Source organism: Agelaius phoeniceus, chromosome 4 (assembly GCF_051311805.1).
Source record: "Agelaius phoeniceus isolate bAgePho1 chromosome 4, bAgePho1.hap1, whole genome shotgun sequence".
Taxonomy (NCBI): domain Eukaryota; kingdom Metazoa; phylum Chordata; class Aves; order Passeriformes; family Icteridae; genus Agelaius; species Agelaius phoeniceus.
The window spans coordinates 39,432,682-39,458,297 of NC_135268.1; the positions used below are offsets into that span (position 1 = coordinate 39,432,682).

The 25,616-nt window shown below is 38.7% G+C and overlaps 1 protein-coding gene across 3 annotated transcripts in view; it reads right to left on the minus strand.

Moving 5' to 3' along the window:
- The window catches only part of VEGFC (vascular endothelial growth factor C), a 193,330-nt gene that overhangs the window by 44,974 nt on the left and 122,740 nt on the right, over positions 1–25,616 (minus strand). The gene's annotated exons all lie outside the window — the stretch shown is intronic.

Consider the following 25,616-nt stretch of genomic DNA (forward strand, 5'->3'; position numbering starts at 1 on the left):
AAGCTATATTAACCAAATTCCCCTTTTGTCTGTTAATAGTCTGCCTTTGCTGTGCCACACAAAAACTTTTTTTGAGGCTTTTTTGTTTGCTTTGAATCTAGCCAGCATCTTGCTTTCTGCCAGTCTTGTTGTAAAACAGTACTGCTGCAGCTGAAGTCAGGAAAGCAATCAAGACAAACTTCTCTGATGGAACTACATCAGCATATCTCATTAGCAATTGTTGTAAACAGTCCAAGTATATGAAACAAAATAAGGACGCGTTGATTCAAAATTTCTTTTGCTGTGAAGCTTCAGCTAGATCCAGTGCACCAAGTAACTCCTTCAATATTCATGTGGACAGCTCTACATGTGAATGTGATTCCAAGAAAAAGTGTCTTTTAGTGTAATTATATATTAGAAGGAAAACACAGTTGGTTAAAAATGCCCAAGAAATAATCCAATAGAGTGATTTTTCCTTAAATGTGTTGGATATAACCAGCCAACAAAATCACTTTGTGAAAATACATAAAGTACTTCTAAACTATTACTTTGTGTTGCAGTTACAAAACAGCCTAACAAATGTTGTTTGGACACCTGCTCCAAAATCAGGATTCTACCATATTGCCATCCAGTAGTTTAAAGAGGATGGGGGAGAGGAAGAGAGTAAAAGGAAAACAGATCTTTTTCTGACTAATGGATCAATTCCAAAAACTTTAACATGCAGGAGACTCTTTCTTTTTTCTTTTGGTTTCTTAGTAGTTGTGCAAAATTTGCAATGACTTTCAGAAAAAAAATACACTTCAATCTTGTAAGGCCACATATATAAGTGTATACAAAAGCAAACATGAAAAAAAGGCAGAAATCTAATTACGCTTTAATAAAAAGACAAAACACAAGGGGAGCCACAACAGTGAAATGTAATCTTTCAGTGAGCAGAACACACTTACATTGCTCACTAGCTTTCCCATTCATCAATTCAGATCCCTGAATCCATCCTTGCACTGGGTGTATATAAAATGGATCTGTGGTTTAGCCACAACCTCTGTGTAGATTGTTTCATGCAGATGTTCACCAGAAGGCAATTCTTTGTGTAAGAGACACTTGATTTACTTTACATGCTTGATTTTAAACCATAATTTCTAATCAGAAAAACTGTTTTAAAGTTCTAAAAATTAAAAGTATGAATTAATCCCATCAAAACCCACTCAGTACCATATTATGGCTTTAATCTAAAGGAGGGCTATAGAAATCAAATCATCACTTTTTTTGAATTGCATGACAATTTACAGTAAGAATCTTTTGTAATCATGAAGTCATTAAAAAATTGCAACATTTGGCTTTTCAGAAAGAACTTCCCCCTATAATAGACATTAGCACTGAAGCTTTGATTGAGGTTACATTTATGTAACTGAGCTCAAATATGTTTCTGTTTTAAACTACTTAGTTTTAGGGAGAATAAAAAAGAAAATTACTATTGGTCCCACTTTATACAATTCAATTTTAATTTAAAGCAATTGCTGAAAATTTTTAACCCCGCCAAACTCTTAAAGACACAATTTTAAATTATCTCTGGAACAGCTCCATATTGAATCTCAACTTTAGCTAATTTCTCAATAAATTAAAACATGAAGTTCCAAAGACTAATCTCATTTTCTGCATGTGAAAAATTTCACCGCAAAAAATTTCAAACTCTTTTTCTTTCAAGGTGCATACTCCAATAGCTGAGCAACAGCTATTTTCCTTTCTATTAATGCTACTCATAAAAACCTACTAGGTTTTAACTAAGCAGAAATCAAAGCTTTGTTGGCAAAAAAAGAAAGTCAATTAAAATGTGTGATGTATATCAGCTGTTTGTGGACATTTTCTTGGCATACATACTAATTTTAAACTAATTCTTGATATCATTATTTTGACTTTGGAGAAGCTGAAATTTCTTACATAACCCACAATATAGTATACCAGAGATTGTAGGGGCAATGAGCTCTCAGAAGGTTTAAGCTTATAAAGAGTTTTTTCCAAATAGAAGTAGAGATATGAGAATTTCAAAGAGCATAAAACGCAGTTGGATCAGCTAGCTATCTACAAAAAAAAAAAAATCTCAACAAAACAGTGATTAGAATCTCTGAAACTAGTAGCTGGACAAAAACCTGATAAAATGCATTAACTAAAGCTGGTTTCATGAAACATTAATGTTAAATGAATGGCTGCATTAGATAAAGCACAGTAAGTCCATATTGCAGCCTGGTTTACCCACTTCTCAGGATGTCATCATGGAACAGAGAAGAGTGAAGGAACTTAGCTTCATAGCAGAATGGTACTTTTGACTACTACAGCTCCACCTGAGGAAGAAGGACCTTCCATCTCAGCAGCCACCTGGAAGCACAGAAATCTTGGCTGCTCTCTTAAGCTTATGTAGGAGGGAAGAACTGAAGCAGAAAAGAACATGGTGAGGGCTCTCCAGTAGTGTCTCAACTTATCTTTTTGGGTTTTTTTGGAACCCAAAGTTCTTAGATGAGTCAATGAACAGCTTGGGGCTTTAAAGAGGTTTCTATCTCAGCTGAAGCGAAGAAATGCCTGTGAAAGCAGAAGTTTAAGCAACTGGATGTCTAGGGAGTCTGAAAATCCTGTTCTATCTTGCCTTGATATACCTCTCATCTCTTAAAGTGGTTCTTCAACCTACCTTGATAAACAGAAACCTATTCAGACTCATCCTAGAGAGATCCAGGTACAGCAAACCCATGAGTAGGGGATTCTTAAACAAAACAAACAAACAAACAAACAAACAAACAAAACAAACAAACAAAAAAAAAACAAAAAAAAATCAAAAGAATCTCCAAACCTCTGAAAATCCAAACAAATAAAAAATGGATCCAAGTCATGAACCTAAAAGGTCAATATTTTTAGATATGCCTCAATAGAAGCAATGCAGAAAATAAACTTGACCTTTATTATCAAAAAAGAAAACATTTTGTTACACCAAAAAAAAAAAATAATCCAACATATACATACATTCTACTTCAGGCTCTAGATATCTCAAGTTTCCCAATGCCTTAGTCCACCCAGAGAGAACTTCCAGGGGCTAAATCAGAATTTGTATGGGTTTATCCTTTGAAGTTGTTCCCTCTCCCTGATCTCTCACAACATCTCTGGGTGACCAAGTTTCTAAGACAGCCCATGGCTAAATGCCCATAGATGCTGGACTGTGTTCAAAATGCAATTCAGTTAACAAGCACACTAAAGTCCTCCAGTGGTAATAACCACTCCTTTGCTCACAAACTTGCAAATCCTTTATTTGCCAAAGATTACTGAGGTTTTTTAGACTGTGGAAAAAAGTTGACACCACTCACTAGAAATTACTCTATATGGCCTTTTAAAGAAAGGACACTAAAAAGAAAACAAGTAGCTTAACATATTTTCAAATATCCCTATGCAGCTGTCTAATAGCATAAATGTACTTCAATCTTTAACTGGGTCTTTGAAGTAATGGCAAAAGAACTTCTTGGCAGTAATTTTTAATTTTTATAAGACCTTGAAATACACACTTTATTCTCACTAAAATAACTATGTGTACTTGGACTAAATCACTAAATCCATTGTCTTTTGCCAACTTCAGAAACTGAATCAAATCCTGAACCTCATAACTGTCAGAGAACTCTTAATCTTCATGTACAGAGACAACAGTTCAAAAATATTCAACACAGAAATGTAGCTAGTAAACTCAAAGTGGAGATATAGATATCAAAATTACAACTCATAGCAGAAAAATCTGATATTGCCAATTTGCAGTTTGCATAGTCAATGCTACATAGAGATAAGAAGTACACTGCCACATTTATGTTTTTTTTGTTTTGGGGGAACTAGAATTCCAAGCATATACCACAGCAGTTATTCAACATCTGAATATCCAAAACAGGTCTTCAAACCAGTAGTGACAAACCTGCATAAAGAGCTTGTCACTGGCTTGATGGCACCTATCATACATTCAGTCCCAGCACTTAGGTCAAGTTCAAACAGAAAATGAAGGTAGTTTGTGAGCATGTGCAAGTTAACAGCAAATTAGTTACCTAGTGAAGGCACTAACAGGTGAAGCACTAACAGTGAAGTGGCTGTTACAACACAGAACTAAGCATGGATAAAATTCTTCAAGAAACACTTTGCAGGGTCTTCCAGAGATGCACCCAGCCCCAGCTATGCCTAGAAATACCCCATTACTATATATATATATATATATATATATATATATATATATATATATATAAATATTCTATATATTACATTGTATGTTATACCCCAGTTATCTTAAACTGTGGTTCAAGAACAGGTATCCTCTCAAATTCAAGACACTACTTTCTAAACTTCCCTTCCTTCCCTTCCCACTGTAATCCTTAACTAAAAGGTTGTTGGAAATTACAGAAGCAAAACAAAAGGAGTTTCTTTGGGTCTCCACTTTCTCTAGCAATTATTATGGCTTTATATATACACACTGAGCAATGCAGCAGTTTTGGGGTTTGTGGTTTTTTGCTTGTTTTCCATAAATAAGAAGAGAATTACACCAACTCTCACTACCATGTCTATGACTTCTCCAAAACAAGTTTCTTTCTTATTTCAAGTCTCTGGCTGGTGCCCATGTTTCCCAAAGAGAGAATTAGTCTGACCTGGTCTGCCCTCTGTACATGACACTGCAGCTGCATTCGCGGGCTGGAAAGGGGACTCAATGGCTCTAAGGAGCATTTTCTTGAGCAGAAGTGTTTCATATGAAGTGCTACAGGTTTTTCTAAGGCTCTTAGAGAATGAAAGAAGGAGGACAAATGCCCACAGAAGAACTTCCATGCCACCGTTACTGTGGCCTGAAATTTCGAAGCAGCTCTAATTCACTCAGCAGGCTGCTGCACAGTCTGGTAATATCAAGTAGAGGTAGAGGACCTTAAAAGACCTTAGAATTAGAGGTAGAGGACCTGGCCATTATCCTACACCCATCTGTACTTCTCAGAAGGTGAAAACTAGAAAAACCCTCCTCTAACAGTTTTCTTCTGGTCTATGATAGAAAATGACGTACACCAAAGACGCACCTAATGCACTTCTATCACATGCCACACAAACATTCCATCTGGCTATATTTGCAGGGACAACAAAATTCACTGAAGCTGCAAGTTCTAGCTAACCATGCTCAATATCCAAAGGTGTTTCACCACACTTACCCACACCTGCTTACCAGTTTGAAACAACAGCATATCCAAGCACCATTTGCACACATGAAGTTGTTTGGGATTCACAAAGGAGGGTCACCAAGGAGAATCTCTCCAGGAAGCTGATCACTTTGGCACACTCTGAAAGCCTGAGTTTTGTGCAAAGTGCAACAGGTGCTTATATCTAAAAATTGCACTTAGAAGAAGGGGTCAGTGACCACTCTTTATGTACGGTCTGGTACTCTGAATGCTTTCCTTGGAAATGGATATCTGTTATCCCAGTAAAGTTTCTATCAGAAGTTCAAAACCACCCAGCAAGTGCTAGCACCTGCCCAACCATCAGGGTGTCTTGCTTCACACTGGGCAGCTACCCAGCATCTCAGTGCCAACAGGCCAGCCATGGATACCCTGAGTGCAGTCACACTCGATCACAGCATCTGGCCCTCAGCAGCTTGTTGCCCCTTTTCCCCACTTTGTCGGTGCAAAGATCAGACCCTTGATCTTTTACCCAAAAGTATAGCTAAGAGTAAAGACTTGAGATTTCTACTGAGGATGTTGGCTCCATATTTTGTTTCTTTCTATGTGTGGGTCTGACATAAGTCTGCAGATTGGGACAAAACGTGGATTGCATTCTGTTTTCACCTAAGTGCAAGCCCACAGTAACTACTGAACTAATACACTTATTTACTCAGTTTTATATCCCAAATAAGAGAACTCAAGCCAAAATAACTCTTATATTTATAGATTTCACTTCTTTAGTTTATGACTTTTATACTCCTTTACAGATCAAAACAGCCCCATATTTTTAATATGCAAAGTGTATTTCAGGTCTAGCATGCTCAGTTGAGGAAAAGTGCATTTATATTTAATTATGAAAAAAATTGTATTTGTTCTCCAAATTCACTGCTTGAAAGCTTTTCTTTTCCTGTTAGCAATATTGCCAAATCTTATTTCCATCTTCAAACAGAACTGTTACTGTTTTATTTAAACTCTTGGAGGCACAATTCAAACTTCCACATATGTTTCCATACAAAGCCCAGCAATGACAAAAAGCTCAAAAAAAATTAAATATTTCTTCCAAAGCCAGAAAGGTCATTTGGACTGAGATGCCCAAAATTATTGACTGGATTTGGCTCACTAGAATAATTCCTTCTGCACGTAGCTACAGCTTCCTCCAGTGCTCTTTTTCAGATATTTCAAGACGTAAATAAGGGCAAGCTGGGGCTGCATGAATTACTCACACAGCTTGCTCCCTGTCATAACATTTATGGAAAGATCACAGCTCTTCTCTCTTCACTTAACCAGAAACAGACAAGCCACGAAGACACCTACTCTTGTTTACTGGTCTATGATGGATTAATATACACTCACATAAAAGCAGCATGCGCACTTGTAAGAGGACAATTAGGGACAAGAAGAACATCACCTCCAATCATGTGATGAGATATATAATCACTACAATGCAGAGAGACACCCATCTTACTCCCTGATCAGTATAATAGGGCTGCAATGATGTTTGGATGCATCACTTGAATAAAAGTTCATCTGTAGACATTGAAACTGGAGACAGTAGCTCAGTACCTGCCTTACTAGTGCCACATGCAGAAGAGGGAAGGGGGGTAGATTCACTGTTGTTCCCTTTTATATGTGTGAGATTCTTATAATGCTGTCTCATTGACAACACTGGAATGTAGAAATTACTTACTGTGGCTTTTAAATTAATCTTCTAGTACTATTTCACATTTAGTCTTCTATACAACAAGTATATATAATGTTAAATATTAGAAGGTAAATCAGTTTTATTTCAACTATCATGAGTTTAAATTTTCATTATTTTGCTTTGCTGGAATCACAATTTTTCATATTTGGGAGTGCTGGCATTTTACTGCAGCAGGTAAAAAAGGGTTCTCTATGTGACACAGCAGGTAACAATGACATAAGAAGCACTTCTGATGCAGTAATGTACATTTGTTCATTGCTCTCCCTATCTTTATAGGTTGTTGTTTTACAGACCATATAAAACACTTGCAATTTATTACTAAGGCAATTTAAACTAGCATTGTAGGACAGCTGAACCATTCTTCCAATTACAGTTTGCAGGCATTCAAGAATATATTTTATCCTATGCTTTGTTTCTGTCAATGTACATTAGCAATCATAAATATGAGACTGACAGGGTCAGGATTATCAAGTTGAAAAAAGTCAAGGTACTGCACTGGATTTGAGGTAAGAGTTTTAATTTGCTTTAATTTTCACTTTCCTTTCTAATGAAATTAAGCAGCCTTCCATAAAAACATGAATGGGAAATATAGGGAACTGCATTCAGTGTTCCTCATTTGTCATATTTTCTATGAAACTATCACTTGTAGTACTGAGGCAAGAACTGCACTTCACCTAGAAGTCACCTGGGTCTTATTGTAATTGCAATCTACTCAAAACAACTTTTTCTGTTTTAAGCAGAAAGATGAATTATATTGCACTTCACAGTTCGGGGAAAATACGACCAAAAAATTGAGGTAACTATAAAACACTTTTGACTCAGATGAAATGAGTGTGAGAGAGGTGACTTGGGTCTCACTTCCCCACTCAGAATAAAACTATTAAAGAAGGATGAAGATGAAGCAAGAAAGCAGGAGGAGGAGTGAAAGAGACCCTGCCTTTGGCATCTGAGAGCACAGGCAACTGTTTCATTGGCACTGCCACAGGGGCTTCTGAGTTTATCTAAAGGCACATTTGTGGACAGTCACATTTAGATATGAAACAAGTTACAGTCATGCATGTATTTAATGCAGATTAGGGAATAAAGACCTGTAAAACTACTTAAAAGTATCTCATTAATAAAAGGAAAGTTACTAACTCAGTGGCTTCTGTCTTGTGCACATCTTGATCACCTTTTATAACATGAAATGATCCAGAACATAATACAATACCTCAAGTGAAAGCAGTCAGCCTTCTACTCACCCACATCAGAGAACATGCACGCCGATTTGACTGTATGATGAGTCAGGCACCTAACAATTACAAAATCTTTTCTAAATTAAGACATGATTTTGGCATGAAAATATGTTTCACCCTAAATATGAACAGTTGTCCTGATAATGCAGATTTGCTGCATTCTACTACCCTGAGATTCCAACTGTCCATGAGTATACAGACTTGAAATCTTATGGCAATAAATTATTAACAAGCATAAGAAGTAAATATCCTGGAGTCTCAACATATACCTAGGTAAGATACACCAAGACTGCAACAAGTATAAGCACGAGGTCCTGAAAAACCAGCTTCCTGATCTCCAATTTGAGTCTCTCCTCACCATTTAACAGAGTCAGCACCCTACTTTCAGTTGGGAGAGAGCTCATTTCTTCTTAGTAGCTGGTACAGGGTTGTGTTTTGGATTTGGTATGAGATTGACACTGAAAACACACTGTGTTGCTGGGTAGTGCTTAGCCTAAGCCAAGGACTTTCCAGCCGCCCTTGCTCTGCCAGCAAACAGGTGCACAAGAGGCTGGGAGGGAGCACAGCCACAACAGCTGACCCAGAGTGGCCACAGCAATATTCCATACCAGAAAACATCACAAACAGTATGGAAACTCAGAGGAGCCCATCACTGCTCGAGGATGGTCTGGGCATCAGGTGGGAAGCAACTGTGCTGTGCATCACTTGTCTCTCTTTGGTTTCAGTCCTATCTTTCTTTGTCCTTCCCATTAGAATTATTATTGTTATTATAATTCAACAATTCAATTATTAAAATGTTCTTATCTCAACCCATGAGTTTTACCTTTCTTTTTCCAGATACTCCTCCCCATCCCACTAGGAGTTGGGGACAGTGGTACTTAGCTGTGTGGTATTTGGCAGCTGAGGTTAAACCATGACAGTCAGTATGAAAGTTTTAGGCATTGTAAAAATAGGCAGTTAAAAAATCTAAAATTTGGCAGTAAATACCTGGTTTCCAGACTATTTTAGTTTTAAATTTGTTTTTGGATTTTGTTTTCTAAACTGAAACTGACCTACTATTAACAAAACCATAAAGCAGGGATTAATTCATGAAAAAAATTTGAGTGATTTTACTCCAGCTATAGCAGAATTGTAATGTGACAGTTTTAAACACACATTTGTATTCTTATTTTCAAGTTATCTAAAGAATCTATGTGTATATATAGATGTAGACACATATTGTGAATGTGCATGTGTGTTTGGGTGTCTATACATAAAAGGGTGGGAACAGCATGATTATATTCTATAGCTAGATCTAAACTAAGCAACAGCATCCGGATACAGAACAATACCTTAAAATAAAACTATATGATCTCAGGAAATTCCATACTAAAATTATCTCTCCTTAAATTCCACTGTATTAGCACTGAATGGGAATCAAGACAACAGCTGGTGCTAGCAGCCAGAAGCATTGATCTATATACAGTTTTTTTCTTTAAAAAAAATCAAGTGTGCTTTAGACTCTCTCAGCATAGAGTATGCTATATAGTGCTCCTACTAACCTTAGTTTCTGCATACATTTTACTGGAGCAGTAGGAATAAACTGGATAGCAGTTCCCATCTCTTCATTGCTGCTTTGCTTTATCTCTTTTACTTTTTCCTTCAGCTACTTGCTCTGTGCAACTCAGCACCAACCAACAGGATTTAAACACCAAGCAGATGTTCAATACTACAGAAACCTGAGCTTGATCTGAGGACAAAAGTTTCATATGCTTTAGAAAAATCCCTCAGCAATTTCACCAAAGAGGTTATGGAAAACATGAAATGCAACTGAAAAGTGTTGCTGTTGTTACACAGGATACACGTGCAAGTGCACACTTATTTAAACCTCCCTCAATCAGCCTGCCCATTTAAATGAGGTAACTTTTGAAAACTGAAATTTGTGAATATACCTTGTAACTGTGGTTACTGAGGCCACGCCACGTATTCCTCAGAGCTGCCAGTCTCTGTCTTGTAGCTACAACACAAGACCAGACAGCGTGACTCAGTTGCTTAAACTTTGAGCAGTTAAGGCCCAATAATCACAGATGTTTTACAAAGAATGACTACCTCCTTCAAGGCATTTTCTGCTCTAGGGCTATTTTTTCATAGGACATTGCAAAGTGAAAAGAAAACAGGCCCTCACAGCTGGGTTAACAGTACCACTGTGATCTAAGTTATTGATCAACAAATGTCCTAGACTATCCCAAAAAAACCCCACACTCACTCTTTCTATTCCCAACTGCTTATTCATGCCCTCCCACAAATTCTTGTCTCCTGGGTAGACACAGGCACATGTGAAGCCAAGAAGTAAACCAGACTAAAAAAATAAAACAAAACAGTTCAACAGAGTACTCCTTAACCCTCACACCTCTGCCCAGGCAAGCTGCCACTTGGATCATGTTCCCAGTCCAGTTCCCCACATCTCCCACTGGCACTCAGGAAGGGACAGTGCAGGTGACAAACAAGCAAGTGGGCAATGGGAATAAATACTATTTGGGCTGGCAGCACCAAACTATGCAGGTTCTGGCAGTTAACTGGAACTTCTCCAGTTTGTCCACTTGTAAGACCTTGTTTCTAGCTGTTTATTCAAAGGTTTTGACAGACTTTAACCTGAAGCTTGATTTTCCACTGAGGCACTGTCCTAATGTCTGTTTCTTGTCCACATTAATATAGTGCAGCCTCCTCAATGAAGATTTGCAGCACCTTAAATTGACAGGGAGGTATGATATGGAGTGATGAGAAGAGAAAGAAAAAATGAAGGATGCCTCAGGGCATACTTTTAAAATCTCCCGTAAAATTTAGCCAACAAATAAGCCTCACAGCTTATGAATTTCTGGTAGACTTTGGCAGATTGCTCTGCTAAAACACAAAAAGTTTTAAGGAGCAATCAGTGTATATTCCCTGCAGCTGCTAAACAAGACCTGCTGTGCAGGTACAGCTTTGGTCTGCAGTGGGTCATGAAGCAACAGTAGTGAGAAGAATAAACTTCAGTATAAAGAAACACAAAACAGGAAAAGGCTCATTTTGCCCTAAGAATAAAATGAGAAAAAGAAAGGACACAGAGAGGGAAGATAGTAGTGGAGTCTGCAGCTGAAACCTGGATCTCAGAGAAGAGAGTGAGAGAAAGAGGAAAAGAGAGCTGTGATCTGGAGCTGGTGAGTGAGACACACACTCCAATGAGGAATATACATTGGCACTAATTTGCTAAAGAAAAAGTGGAAAAGGAACCAAAGAGCAGTGACAGCCTGGTGTAACCTCATTGCCATTTATTCACATGAGAAAGGGCAATTGCAAATTATGATTATAGCTACTAAGATGGGAAGGGAGAGATCAGATTATTTCACAGTTTGATGAAGAAGAGAAGCAAGGTGTAGACAAAACACAGTGAGAAATCAGAGATAGATTTAAAACACAGGAACTGCTCAAGAAGCCTAAAGGGCACAAGCCTGCTGCCCCCTCAGCACAGGCTTCTCTCCCTTCAGCTGTATCAGGTTATGCATCAATTCACAGTCCTAGAATTAGGCTCAGCAGGTAATTCACAGGCTGCAGTGAGGGAGGAAAGTGGAAGCACTTGGGCTGGTGCTGCTCCCCAGCTGCCCACAGCCAGCCCCATGCTGCAGAGGACTGTAGGCTGTCCTCTAGATTTGGACAATACAGCCACAGGCATTTTTGTTTATCTTTTCCAAGTCCCTAAACATCAGGTAACTCCAAAGAGTATCATAAGTACATCAGAAAACAAGCAAGTTTTTAACACTAGCATTATCCAACTTCTGAACACTTTATTTTTACTGAAGTAGCAAGCTGTAGTGTATATATTCATACACTTCATACATTTGTGGTTTCCATGCTTGTCAGCACTACCAGATTTATCTTGGCTCTAGTCAAACATATTATTTATGTGGAATGACAGCAAGGCATTGATAATAAATCTTCATATCACAGCAAGAGAAAGATTCCCAGACTCCAAACTTGTGTCACTGAAAGTCCAAGTACAAAGTAGAAGACAAATAATATTTATTTGTCCTTCTGCTAGTTTAGTTATTTCCACAGAACTAATTTTGGACAACCACCTTCACTCAACATAAATAACCAATGGACAGTCTTGTAAATTGCCAGTGCAAATTTAGCTGCTCATGAACTACATGGAATTTGTTGCAAAAATTAACCTGTTTACAATTACATCATTAACCAGATCACTTTATCCCTACACAGAACACAACCACAGTACTATCTAATCACAGGGAAACCTGAGTTTGAGCTTTATAGCTCTTCCTGAGCCATGTTCAGCAGGAAGCACAGCTGACTAGTTAAATTAGCAATCACTCCAGTATTACCAGCCCTCCACTTCAATATTGCTTATTCTTATCTTATATGTATGTAAGGAGAAAAAAAAAATGAAATCGGCAAAATTAGTTCAGCTAATAAGAACCTTATTACCTACAAAGATTAAATGAGAAAGAATTTTATTAGAATAATCTGTTCCCATTGGTAGTCACGGGTCATGAGGAGGTGTTTGTGAAACACTGCATCCAGGTACTCGACTACTCTTAATTTTGCTACACAGTAAAGCAAGATCAGCCACTAGGAGTTATTTGCCTGAAGTACTCATAAGTAAACTGTTGCACAGTTCCTGTAAATCCAACATTAATCCATGCTGCTACCAAAAGAAGCACTTCCCTCCCCACTAGAAACTTCCCAAGATGTGTAGAGGAAGGAGAAAGAACCAGAGAACAGGGACAGGCTTCTGGCTGGAGCTCTCTTCTGTCAAATGAAGTACAGCCTTATTTACCATAACTCATACACAACACAATTACTTGTCACTCACAGATACTACCTTCTTCAACTACCAGGGCTGGACCCAGACAGGTAGGATCAATTATAGCTTTCTATCAGTTTTGCTTACAGAGCATAATTATACTAGAAAATTAATTTATTTCAGGCAACTCTAGTAAAACCACTGCAAACTCAGTAAGAAAAAATAATCAAATAATAAAATTTGTCCTTCCAAGGTAGAGCTCTGTCAGAGCTTGGCATGAAATATAGTGACCTTAAAGAGGGTGGTAGAAACTTCTCAAACTGTGGTGATCTTCACTGACTAGAGTCAGAGAGGTTGCGGGGTTTTCTTCTTTGTTTTCCCTCATCTCCTAGAACACTTTGAAGCCATTGCTGCAGCCCTGCTAAAGCACTTACATATCAGAGTACCAGGATGCTGGCTGCAAACTATTTCTGATTTTATGAAAGCAGATGGGAAAATTCGTAAGCAGTGGATTAGAGTAGTTCTGCATGAAATTCTGTTACTTTAATGATTACTAAAATCATTAATTCCATTTTTCTTTCATTTATTAATTCAATTTTCCTTTTAGGATTGCTACTGAGGTATCAGTGCAAGTTTTGTAAGAAAAGCAATTAATTTCACATCTTACTAAGACTTTGCATTTACTTTAAATTCTTCAGTATGGCACTAACTCAAAGTGAAAAGGAAATTCCAATTCTGATTAAATTAATTAGCTAATGAACACAACCCACTCTGGCTCAGAAAAAGCTTTTTTAACAGCTTCCTCATTAGGCAGTCTGAAGGTAAAAAAAAAAAAATGTATAGTGATGACAAAAATTTAAGTCTTTAAAGAATACATGTTAAATAGTCTAAGTTGGGGCTTTATGATAATGCACATACCAGGGTTTTTGAGGAAGGAAAGAACAAAATCAAAGCTAAATACAATTGTAATTGTTTTCACAATTGTAATAAATATGTGCAGAACAATGACAGAAATCAATAGGCTGGCACAAATATGAAAAAATATTTATAATTCAAAAATGTTATCATTATCCAGAAGAACTTCAATTTTATTAAATATATGACTTGTTAGATAAGATCTCTATTATAACAAAAATTATTTAAACAAATATGCCTCAGTGGGACCTTTGGCAAGATGCATAAATTCCTCAAATACAGCAGAACATCAGAACATGGTACTTTTCTAGTGAGCAGAAGAAAAATGTCCCAATACCACAAAGCAGAAGGAACAACAATGCAAGGATAAATTAAAAAAAAAATCCTAACCCTAGATGACTTAGTCTTCTTCAGAAGACTACAGACATTTCTGAGGGGGTAACACTCAATGTCTGCTAAAGCTCACATTGTATAATCTTTATCTGAAGGGCTTCTCTTAATTCCCTTATCTTCTCCCTCATCCTAGAAGATGAGAATAGGGAATTAAGGGAAATTTGTGACTCAACTCCACCTCCTTCCTCTAAATACCCTTGCAACTGTTCCTGGACTTTTCTATGGACTAGGGCATCAAGAGAAGGAAAGGATCTCATGGATTGCCCATGTAATCAGCAGTGCACTACTGTTCATCAAATGGCACTTGGAAGATGGAATTTCCTACAAATAAATCCATAATAGGGGTTTTAGGCATCATAAACACCTCAAAATAGCTACAGATTTTAATTCTGACCTGGAGGGAAAATATTTCCCCAAGCTGGCAAAGCTACAGGCAGACAGCAACTAAAGAGACACCTCAGATATAATAAAGGTCCAAAAATGAAAATAAAATCAGTCTCTTAACCAAAGGGTGAGAGAAATCTGACAATGCACCCACTGACTTTGACTGGCCAAAATATATGAGCTAATGAAATTTGTATTTGATTGAAATACAAAATAAAATAATTAAATGATACACTTATGTTCTTTCTTTAGTTTGGTCTTCAAAATTTAAGGACATATATCCCAGATCCTCAAATTAAATGCCCTTTCTTCCTCCCAAGTGCTGAAATTAACTTTTGTGCCTGTGTGACACAAGGTTCAAATTATAAATCTTAATAACATTAATCAAAATTAACTATAGAACAAGTCTTTACATATATTGCAAGTCTACAAAACCAAAGAAACTCCACTGCCCCCAAAGCAGCACCACTCATGGTATGAAGTAGCTCAGAATCTACCAACTGCTAATAGAAACTTTAGTATGAAAACAGACCAAGCCATGGACAAGACATCCTTAAAGAGATACTGAAGAGGCAGAGGGATGTCTTCTAATATCCTCAATCCAACAACTGTGCACGATAGGTGAGTAGGAGGGGAGGGCTCTGGAGAAACTGATTAAGTCCAAATATTCTCCTTAAACAGAACAGCAGACATGACAAAGGCCACTTGCAAACCATTAGCTTGCCCCAGTGGGGTATTTCCTATATTCTTATGCTTTAGGCTAGGCTTGACATGTATCTAAAAATTTGCAAGCATGGGGAGGTTTTAAAATTTGCTTGGTCATATGCACCTAATTAGTGCACATAACCAAGCCTTCACAAATCCTGCCTGACAGTAACATCTTATTGTTAGCAGGCATAAACAGTCTTTGCAAGACTGCTGACATATTTCACAGATCACACTGAGACCATATCTCATTTTGGTCTCAGTGTGAGACCAAAACTTGCAAAGAATGTTTATGCCTGCTAACATATTTCACAGATCACACTGAGACCATATCTCATTTTTAAAGAAAAATCATTAAGGACATTAAATATATAGCTCATGGTTTATAACTCAAAAGATAGCTAGTTCCATTAAATCTCTTACTGCGCACATGTGGCAGGCAGAAAAACACATTAAAAGCATAATGAACACAAAGTCTAAATAATCATACATCATCTTGAAACAGGCCCCTAAGAACAACTTTTATGTGAATTTTGAGGAAGTAGTAATAACTATGAAATGCCTTCCCCCATCCTGTTCTTCAATATAAATATGGGTAGTTCTTTAAAGGAGGCACTTTAATCATACTCATGTCTGACATGTTACAAAATACTGGCATATCAAGACACACTTTTAAAACAAATACACAAGTGGAATTATTAGGAAAGGGAACAAAACATCATTGTGTCCCGACACACATCTGTTGTGTCCCACATATGGAATCTTGTGTGCACTCCTGGCTCTCCCCTCTCCTTGTTCTGCAGTCTTTGAGAGAATTAAGAAGGCATGAATTCAGGTGATCAAAGGTAAAGAACAGTTTCATTTCAAAAAGCAGGTTACATAAGTGAAAGATCTTTAGCCTGAAAAAGAACAGTGGAGAAGGGAACTCAATAAAACCAAAAGTGGCATGAACAGAATTGCCCCCTGCCTTGTCCAGAGGAGGGACTCTGGAAGTTTCATATTTAATCAGCAGGTGTCAGAACCAATCCTTTTGTTTGTCTTGAGCCTTTGTTTGGTTGTTTTTTAATTTACCATTATGTATAGTAAACAGAACATCCACTTAAAGGCATACTTGTTGATACAGAGAAGCATTGATGTGAAAAGCTTCTGTGGGCTCAATGAACACCTGGAGAAAAGTCAACTGAAAGCTATTAAAGAAAATGAAATAACACACACACCCCATCCTTTAAGGCAAGGAAGTTCACAAGCTGCAGCCAACAGCCTGTCAGCATGCAGTGACACTTTCCATTTCTTTGCTCAGAAGGAGGTTGTCAAGCAGATCCTCACTATTACTAATTTGGCAGGGCTTTGGATGGGAAGGGCATAAATAAAAAGAAAAGAAGGCCAGCCAAAAAAAACTAAGGGGTACTGAAAGACCAGAAAAGTGCCTGCAGCCAGGTGCATGTTGCCATGGATGCCCTTTCACAAACATGATGAGTCTGGGGATGCTGCAAATGTCTGCTGCTGAGTTTTCTAACTGAAGTCCCCAGCTGGCCAAGAAGCAGCAGGTACATGCTGACACACCAGGTATTTCTCCTGAACGTGGTCTGTGGGATGCAAAGGTGGAAAAAGAAAGTGGAATAGAAATTTCCCAAGCCATTTCCATGAGGAGGTTTGAGGACAAATCAGCTGGATGTTGTGCATCAAGCTTCCTACAGGTGAATCAATAAGGGCAGCTCACATGCTCAAGGATAAAAAAAGAAACTTTTGGGGGCAGGACTCACTGGGTACTGTCTTCTTGCAGGAATAGACATGGCCATGGCTAAAAGGCAGCCTTCACCTGGAAGGAATTGGGGAGAAGGGTGTGCCAGGGGGAAGATGTGATGGATCATTTCTCATCATGTACTGTGTATGAGGTTTCCAACACCACTCTCCAATCATCCTCTGCCACATCAGTGGGGCACAGGGTGCAAGTTCAGTGGCTATACAGCATGGGCTCTCCAATGAGACTGCTGAGAATGGCATATAGGGCTAATCAGGCATTTTGTCTGACCAGCCACAGATAGTCTTCTCCTATGTGACTTCAATACTCCATATATATAGCATAAGCCAACTAATCATGGAGTAAAGCAGCAACTTACAGGCTCAAAGTAAAAACAGATCATCCATCTGTCACATGAGATGAGGATTTGAAAATTTCATTAATTTTCTGAAACTGCTAGCTAAGATATCCAAAGAGTTTCATTACTACAAAGAGCCTTTTTATGCTGTTAATCCAGATTAGTAGTGACTGTTCAATTTAGAGTTTGCCTAAATCTTTAGTTCTACCTGATGCAAGAGAACAGCCTAATTCTTCCTTCCTTTGAAGCATGGCCCTGCTCTCTGAAAATTCTTCTCAGCTCCTTTCCCTACTTCCTGTTCCAAATTCATGGTTCATTGTGCTTTTACTGCTTTACAGCCCATCCACAGATACTTGAAAAAGGAAAGTACTTCAGAGCTCCTCTACAGATTTTTACTTCTTTATTTGTTTTTAGTGATTTGATCGCCTGCTGGCCCAGCCACATGGAGAAAAAAAAAATCATTAATCTTAAAAATCTTCATAATTTTCATAACTGATACTCAGAAATCGGCAGCTCTTCTCGGATAAGAAAAATAAAAGTGTTTTATCACAAAACACTTTACAACTCTTAGTTGTACAGACTGCCTTTCATCTGACTTGAACAGCACAGTCTTGGAGAGAGCCACAACTGTAGGCAGCCCTTCATCAACCAGTTTGCCACTCTAAGGTGGTCTGATCTCAGTCTGAGTCCAGCTGTTAATTTAAACTACCTCCCTCAGCACACAAACACTGAACCCCTCCCAAGAGGGGACATTCTCACGTGTCCAGCGCTATTGACATGGCATTCCTGGCAGCTGGAACAAATTGCACGGAGGTAGCCAGGAGCTGCCCACCTGCTGGGCTCTGCTCAGCCACAAAAGCAGCCCAGACCACTCCAAAGCGTGTGCTCAAAAAAGTTCCCAGAGCTCAGAGTGTGCCTGGGAACACAAGGCAGAAAGCACAAACTCAGCACCACCGACACTCCAGCAAGCAAGGAAAGCCTCAGATAATTCGATTTTGAGGCTCTTGCTTCTGCTGTCTGGCAGTTTAGATGAAATTAAACTTTACAAAGGAGACATGCCAATACCCACCATATTGGGGATCACATCTGTGGGATTTTTGCAGCTCTTAATCTCCTGAAAGCTGTGCCCTGTGGGCTACTCAACAAGATTCTTGGTATTTTTAAATGAACCAACATTTTGCCCTTCTCTAAGCAGCCAGAAAAACATTTGACTGGAAAGTCAAAGTAATCGTCCTTGCTGGAAAAACAAATTCTCCATATTTACTGATTGTACCGTGCAAGCCTGCTTATTAACAAGATCATCTCATTTCCTCCAAATCACAGAATATTTCAGTACTAATGAACAAAAGGAGGTAAATTAGAATATATCCTTGTGGCAAAGAGATATTAAATGCTTAATATGAAATATTTGACATTTTAAAGTCAAATGAAACAAAGTAAATAGTTGTATTTGTACTGCAGCAGTGCCCTGCCCATTATGCAAGATGTGCTTGAGAGTGGGTGGGGTGAAGAGGAAGTGCTAGCCTCTGTTTTAATTTGGAAACATCTGTCCCTAGGGAAAGGACAAACGTCAAAAAGACATCAACTCACAAGTTTATTTTGTATTTTCCTTCCACAGTTAATTGCACTGCTGATCTAACAATAATAGTATAATTTTTATATAATTGCTACTTATTTCCACCAAGACTCTTGATTATTATTACTTTTAAAGGCAAATTACGTTTCTGTCAAGTTTATCTGTGGGTAGTTACAAACAGGTAGAACTGGACTGACTGAAGTTCCTTATTTCTAAGATGAAATAGGAGCGGTGTATTCTAAGTAATAGTGAGTGTGCAATTAAGCAGAGATTCTCTCCTCAGCAGCACACCAAATAAAGAATTATCCTTTTAGGGGTATGAAATACAAGCACTGTCTTTGACTTAAAGTGAACCCTTCTATTATGGTATCCTCATAGTCTCCACCTCACAGCAGTACAAAGCTGTCACATAGTGTGCAGCACCTCACAGTTTTTGGTCAAGAAGAATGACAGGTTAGGACTGGTAAATTCACAGGGCTCCAAAGGCAGCATTAAAAAAATAGATTATTTTAAAAACCAACAAAACAAAACAAACAAACAAGAACACCAAAAAACCCTACCAAAACCCTCTCAGAAATACTTCCAGCTCTTGAGGTAAGAAATGCTTTCCCTTTTTTTTTTCCTTAGGGAACAAAGAAAACCAAAGAGACTTTTACTTACGCAGACTGGAGAGTTTACCCACCAGCTGTAACTTTCCCTCTCCCCCTCTGAAACAAATACACCCATTAAACAAACTAACTAGCCCTCCAAACATTTGATTGTCTACACAAACACGAGTAAGTCAAGAGCAGATAAGGTGTAAAGCTTCACTTGGCCAGTTTTTCTCTTGGCTCTAAATATTGTAACTGATGCCACAAGTACATTCTGGACAGCTGGAGAAGTTCACCACAAATGCATTTGGCCAGCTGAATTTGGCAGTTTGAAATAACTTGAAGGACAACAACAGTAGTTTTGCTTCTTTTAAGCAACCTCAAATAGAAAAGAATATTTTAGTTGGAAAACACCTACACCAATCACCAAGTCCAGCTGCCTGACCACTTCAGGGCTGACCAAAAGCTAGAACATGTTGTACAGGAATTGTCCAAATGCCTCCAAAACACTGACAGGCTCAGGGCATCAACCACCTCTCCAAGAATATTGTTCCAGTGTTTGATCATCCTCTCAGTAAAGAAATGCTTCCTAATGTCCAGTCTAAACCTCCACTGGTGCAGTTTGACTACTCCCACACATCCAACCACTGCACCTGAGGGACAAGAGATCAGCACCCCTCTCTCAACTTTCTCTCCCCAGAAAGCTGAGAGAGCAGGGAGGTCACTCCTCAGGCTCCTTCTCTCCAAGCTGGATGGACAGAGTCCTCAGCTGCTCTTCACAGGACATTCCTTTCAGCCTTGTCACCAGCTTTGTTGCCCTCCTCTGCCTACATCAAAGGGCCTTCACATCCTTCAATTCTGGGGCTCAGAACTGCACACAGAACTCAGGGTGAGGCCACAACAATGCAGGAGAGCAGGGTATCTACTGTTTCTAAAAATCTTTAGAAATATTAGAAGTTTCCACACATGCTTGTGGGGTGTTGGGGCACTTAATATGGGTCATCTTCAGGGAAAAATATTAGGAAATAGTCAATTGTTGCATCTGTTCTCAGAAGCTATCCCTTCTGCTTAATTCCTCTCTTCTCTCTTTCTCAACAGACCATAACTATTGAGTAAGCAAAGTCAAAGAATTAAACCATATAATTGTGTAAAGGATTTTGTTCTTTACAATTCCTGAAGTAACTTAGTGCATTTTCAGTGCTGCCACAAGAAGGTAGGAGAAGTAACACAGGTGATGCCACACTTGACACCAGACAGAAATACATGTGTCATTTGCTCCCCAGCAGCCTTCTGGCATCTTCTTCCAAGAACTGTCCAATTCTTTGCCAGAATTTTCCCTTGTCCAGTATAAAAAGTCCTGTTCAATTCAGTAAGGAGCAAGATATAAAATGTCTTCAACAGTTTTTAAGCTGCATTCTGAAGGTCAAACTATCAGAAAACTGTGAGTGAGTATGTAGAGTCATTATGTGAACAGTATGGAATAAGACAGAGTTAGGGTGACAGCAGTGTCAGGCAACTGATGTCATTAACTTCCCCAAGCAATCATTCTTCATTGAAGTTATCCATAAACAAGATCCCAAAAGTTAGCTGCAGATGACATATGGCCTTAGTATCTACATGAAGAATGATTACACACTCATCTACACTCAGTAAAGACTACAATACCGTCAAAATACAACAACTGTTATGATTTTTTTCCTTCTCCTTATCAGAAGTTTTCCCCCATGTTTTCTCCTCCTTCCCCAAAGAACACCATTTCTCTTGGTTACTTTGCTAAAAAGGAGCTTCTTACAAGAATATCTATTCCTTCCACTGACAACTGCAGTCTCTAAATACTTGCAAGGAGTTGTAGCTACCTTAGACCAGCCAGAAAATTTCAAAAGAAAAAACCCATCAAACTACTGCAGAACAAAGAGGGGGAGCAACACAAATATTGTCACCAAAAGAACTTCTGGAGCAGATAAACACAAAACAAGACAAACAAGTTGACAAAGTCAACAATCATCCATGCTCCCATAAGTTATCAATGTTTTAAATTAAAATTCTGGTGCAATTTATCCAGCCATTAGTTTCTTTGAAGTAGATAACACATTTACATGGAGGGGAATTTGGTATTACATTATCACTCTGACTAGAACCAAGGTGAAATTTTAAAAGTAATAAACATTTCTAATAGATAGGGAAAATAATCATATCTATCCTACTTACTAAGCAAAATTTAGTACTTTACCAAACAAAACTCCTAAGAAGCAACTTAGTCTTTAAAAGAACTTGCAACTTTCAGGGAAAATCTTGCTTGGAATTTCTTATAACTCATTCGACAAACAGCTGTAACACATTTTTTTTACATTAAACAGGATATTACATTTGATAGGAAACCAGTGTGACTTTAGCTGGATTCCCTTTTTTTCCAAGGATTTTTTTTTTTTTTCATGAATCACTGACCACATTTAAAAAAGCAGCAGCAGCAGGCTCTCAACAGACTTCTATCCTGGATGCAGGGTATCAGTGGGAGATTATTTTTACCATCACCCTCAGCTACAACAGTCTGAAGTCTAAGTCCTGGTTTATTTTTACTAAAGTAAGTGGATACACACCGTTGAAAAACAGGCAAGACTTGGAATACACACAACCTAAATGAGTTTAAAAATAATACTTTTGATGGGATGCTTCTGTATGCCTCTAAACACTGCAGTTAAAATGACCTCCACAGCTTTTTTATAACCTTCATAAATGCATGGGATTGCTGCTGACAAACAGCTGAAGTCCCTCCCAGGCACACCAGTGTGCTTACACTAGACAGGAATGCTCTCCAAGAACTAGAAAGTGCAGTGAGCTCTCTGAGCTTAGTACTGTACTTTACACAAAAGGCCAGACCAAAGTTTAATATCTACGTTTGCAGAAGCATTGCTTAGCCTTTAAAATAATTACTACTACCAATGTTCATCCTGTTGCATCTGCTACAAATAACGATTCTAAAAAAACCAGCATAGTTTTGTGTTCATGCATCTGAAAAGAGAGTGGTTACACACATACACACAAGAAAATTTGCAGCAGACTAAACAGCAGCAGCAGGAAAAAATCTTCTCCCTACATGCTCTACTTAGCACTGCTTAAATACAGGGAGTGAGGTGTGTGCTTGTTTTCAGAACAGACCAAGCAGCCTCATCTCTCACCTGTGCATGAGCACAGAGTAAAGCACTCGGTGAACTAATGGGTGGCCATGAAACTGATGGGTCTGAGATTGTACCGTGGAGATACAGTGACAGCAGGAAAGCCAGAAAACTGACACGCTGCTTTCCCTCGCACTCCCACTAACTAACAGTACTTAAACTCTGTTAGCTGTCAATGTGCAGCACTCTGTGATTAGGTCAGATTTGAAATAATCTTATAATAATCAAATTTAAAAGTTATATTTCAGGTAGCATCCAAGAAAAATGTAGCTCAAGTAAGCGAATGCATTTACATCGTGCTAAATCACAGAATCACAGCACAAACTGCTCTGTGCTTTATTGCTCTCTGTGTACAGAGGCCCCAGTGAAATTTTCAGGTATGTGCTTTACAACAGGTAAATACATTTTCATTTGCTATTCCCATTCTAATACAAAACTAAAAATTTTCACACAAATATAGTTTTAAACCTTTTCAAACTACATGGGACAATTGACCAATATTGCTTTTGCACAGTCACATAATTCTCAAGACTATGCAACAAAATGATGGTGCAGCTATGGCAAACCCTGCCAGCTGTGTAGTTTCATTCCATAATAATCTATTCCTGCTATTGTTACCTCATTGCCATTAATGAAGTCTAGGTACATGCTACTGCCACACCTTTTTTTCAATTACCTAAGAAGTTTAATTCCTGCACAGAACACCCACGTGGTTCCTTCAGTTCATTTTCATTTCACTTCAGCAAACAAACAAGAAGGCATTATTTATTTCTTTAAAATAATACTCTCCCAGGTAGATAGTTTATACTCACCCCACATTCCTTATACAAAATTACCTAAAGAACACAAGCAGGGACTAAACACATTATAAAAACACTCGAAGACAGTACAAGGAGCTAAAGTTGCAAAAGAGCTCACCCTCCCCTTGCTGCAGCTGCTCCGAGCATCCCTGCGGGGCGGCGGCTCCCTGCCCAAGCCGTGTAATCCGGGGCAGGAGGGCTGATTCCCCCGGGCCCGCCCGGAGCAGGGCGCTGACTGAAGGAGCAGGGCGCTGACTGAAGGAAGGAGCAGGCTGCCCTCCAGACCGAGCTGCCCTCCACCCCGAGCCACCCAGGCGGAGAGAGGGGCCCGGGCCGCGCTGCTGCCGCCCCGCCGGGAGGGGCGGGTGCGGCTGCCAAGGGGTCAGCTCCTCGGGACAGCCCCCTGTGCTGCAGGAAATCCGCAAGAGGTGATTTACGGGCAGGGCTCATTCCCATCCCACCGAGCTGACAGTTCAGCTGCAAAGTATTAATCGGGGCCCTGAAAGCTTGTTAAATAAGGAACCTTACCCTTAGAGTGAAAAAAAAAATAGTAGGGGTGGGGGGTAGGAGTGGAGAGGGATGAGGTAGTGTTGCACAAGCTTATCAGTGCCCACTTGCTGCAGAACATGCCCTTGCAAGAGCTGTGTATGAAGAACTACTACTATTTATATCTGTAACACTTCCAAGTTGCTGCAAATCTCTAGACAAGTTTAATAAGTGAAAATTACCTGCTTAAAAATACAATACCCCTATTTTCTGGCCAGCTTTTCCTCCTATGTTGGAGGAGCCTCAACTTCATTCACACTTTTTAAAGCGCTTTCTAAATCTAAAGCTCTTAAAATAGGAGCGAAGAGAAATAAAGATATTGAATGAAGAGCTGACCCAATGGCCTGTATGACCTGCACTTAGGCATCAGTTTAACATGCAGCAGCATGGCATCTTGATGGGAAGTAAAAACATAACATCTGTGAACTTCCTTGAAGTTAACAAAGTTCAAGTAGTTGGCTTTATACTGACAATACAATCATATTTTCCTTGAAACAATTATTTGCAGTTTACTTATTTAATCCTTTCATAATTACCTAAGATACTCATCTCAACATTCACAGAAACAAATATGTGCAGTACTCACTCACTCAAACAGTTCCAGCAAAAGCAACAAACTCATAACTAAAGGCTTCCAACATGACTAAGTCTGCTTGGATCCAGAATTTTTCTCTACTTACTACTCAGCAATAATCAGGCACAAAAACGTTTTCCTATTAACGTAATCACTTAACACATGCTATCCCACTCTCCTTGGTCTCTTGACCTTTCCTTCCTTTGCTGACAGTTCCTCTTTTTCCAAGGAGCACTTGCACTTAGACACAATGCACTGCAGTGGCAGCTCCCAAAGACTTCGAGGTTTCTTCAAGAAACAGAGTAACTTTCCACACCGTATGCTGGGAACACAAAAGCATCACCGAGGAGAGTACCCTCACTATCAGCTGTTCTACCTCAGCAGTCTAAGTACACAAAGTATGTGCTATGCTCCAGCTTGGAGTCTCTCTGCCTTTTCAGCATAAGCTATTCCAAGGCTTTAAAACTCAAATGCCAGTTTCACCCAGTAAATAACTGACTTATAGGCATGGGTTGGAAGGAGTTGAGGTATTTTTACCCTCCACTAAGTTTTGACATTCTTTCTTTTCTTTTTAATTTTTATAAATAGTCTAAGTGGTAAGAGTGGCTAACTGAATTGATTTTGTGTTCCTACTTTAAAATACTAAAGTGTGAAAAACACTTTATACACTTTTAAGCAAGATGATCACTGATAGCATTATTAGCACTCAGAATATTGCAGTGTAAGCATTCAGCTGTAGTTAAAATATTTTGAGACTACAGTATAATCAGTAAACTTTTCCATGCAGATTTGAAAAGTATGAAAGTATGACTTCTGTGTACAACATATGGCGTACAACAGTTTGCATACCTGAAGTGCAGATAGTATACTATCAAAACTTGATTTCCTAGGTAGTTACACTAAAAGCTCCCAAGCTTTTAATCAGTAAAGCAAACAGCGTAGGGGGAGAAGAAAATCAGAATAT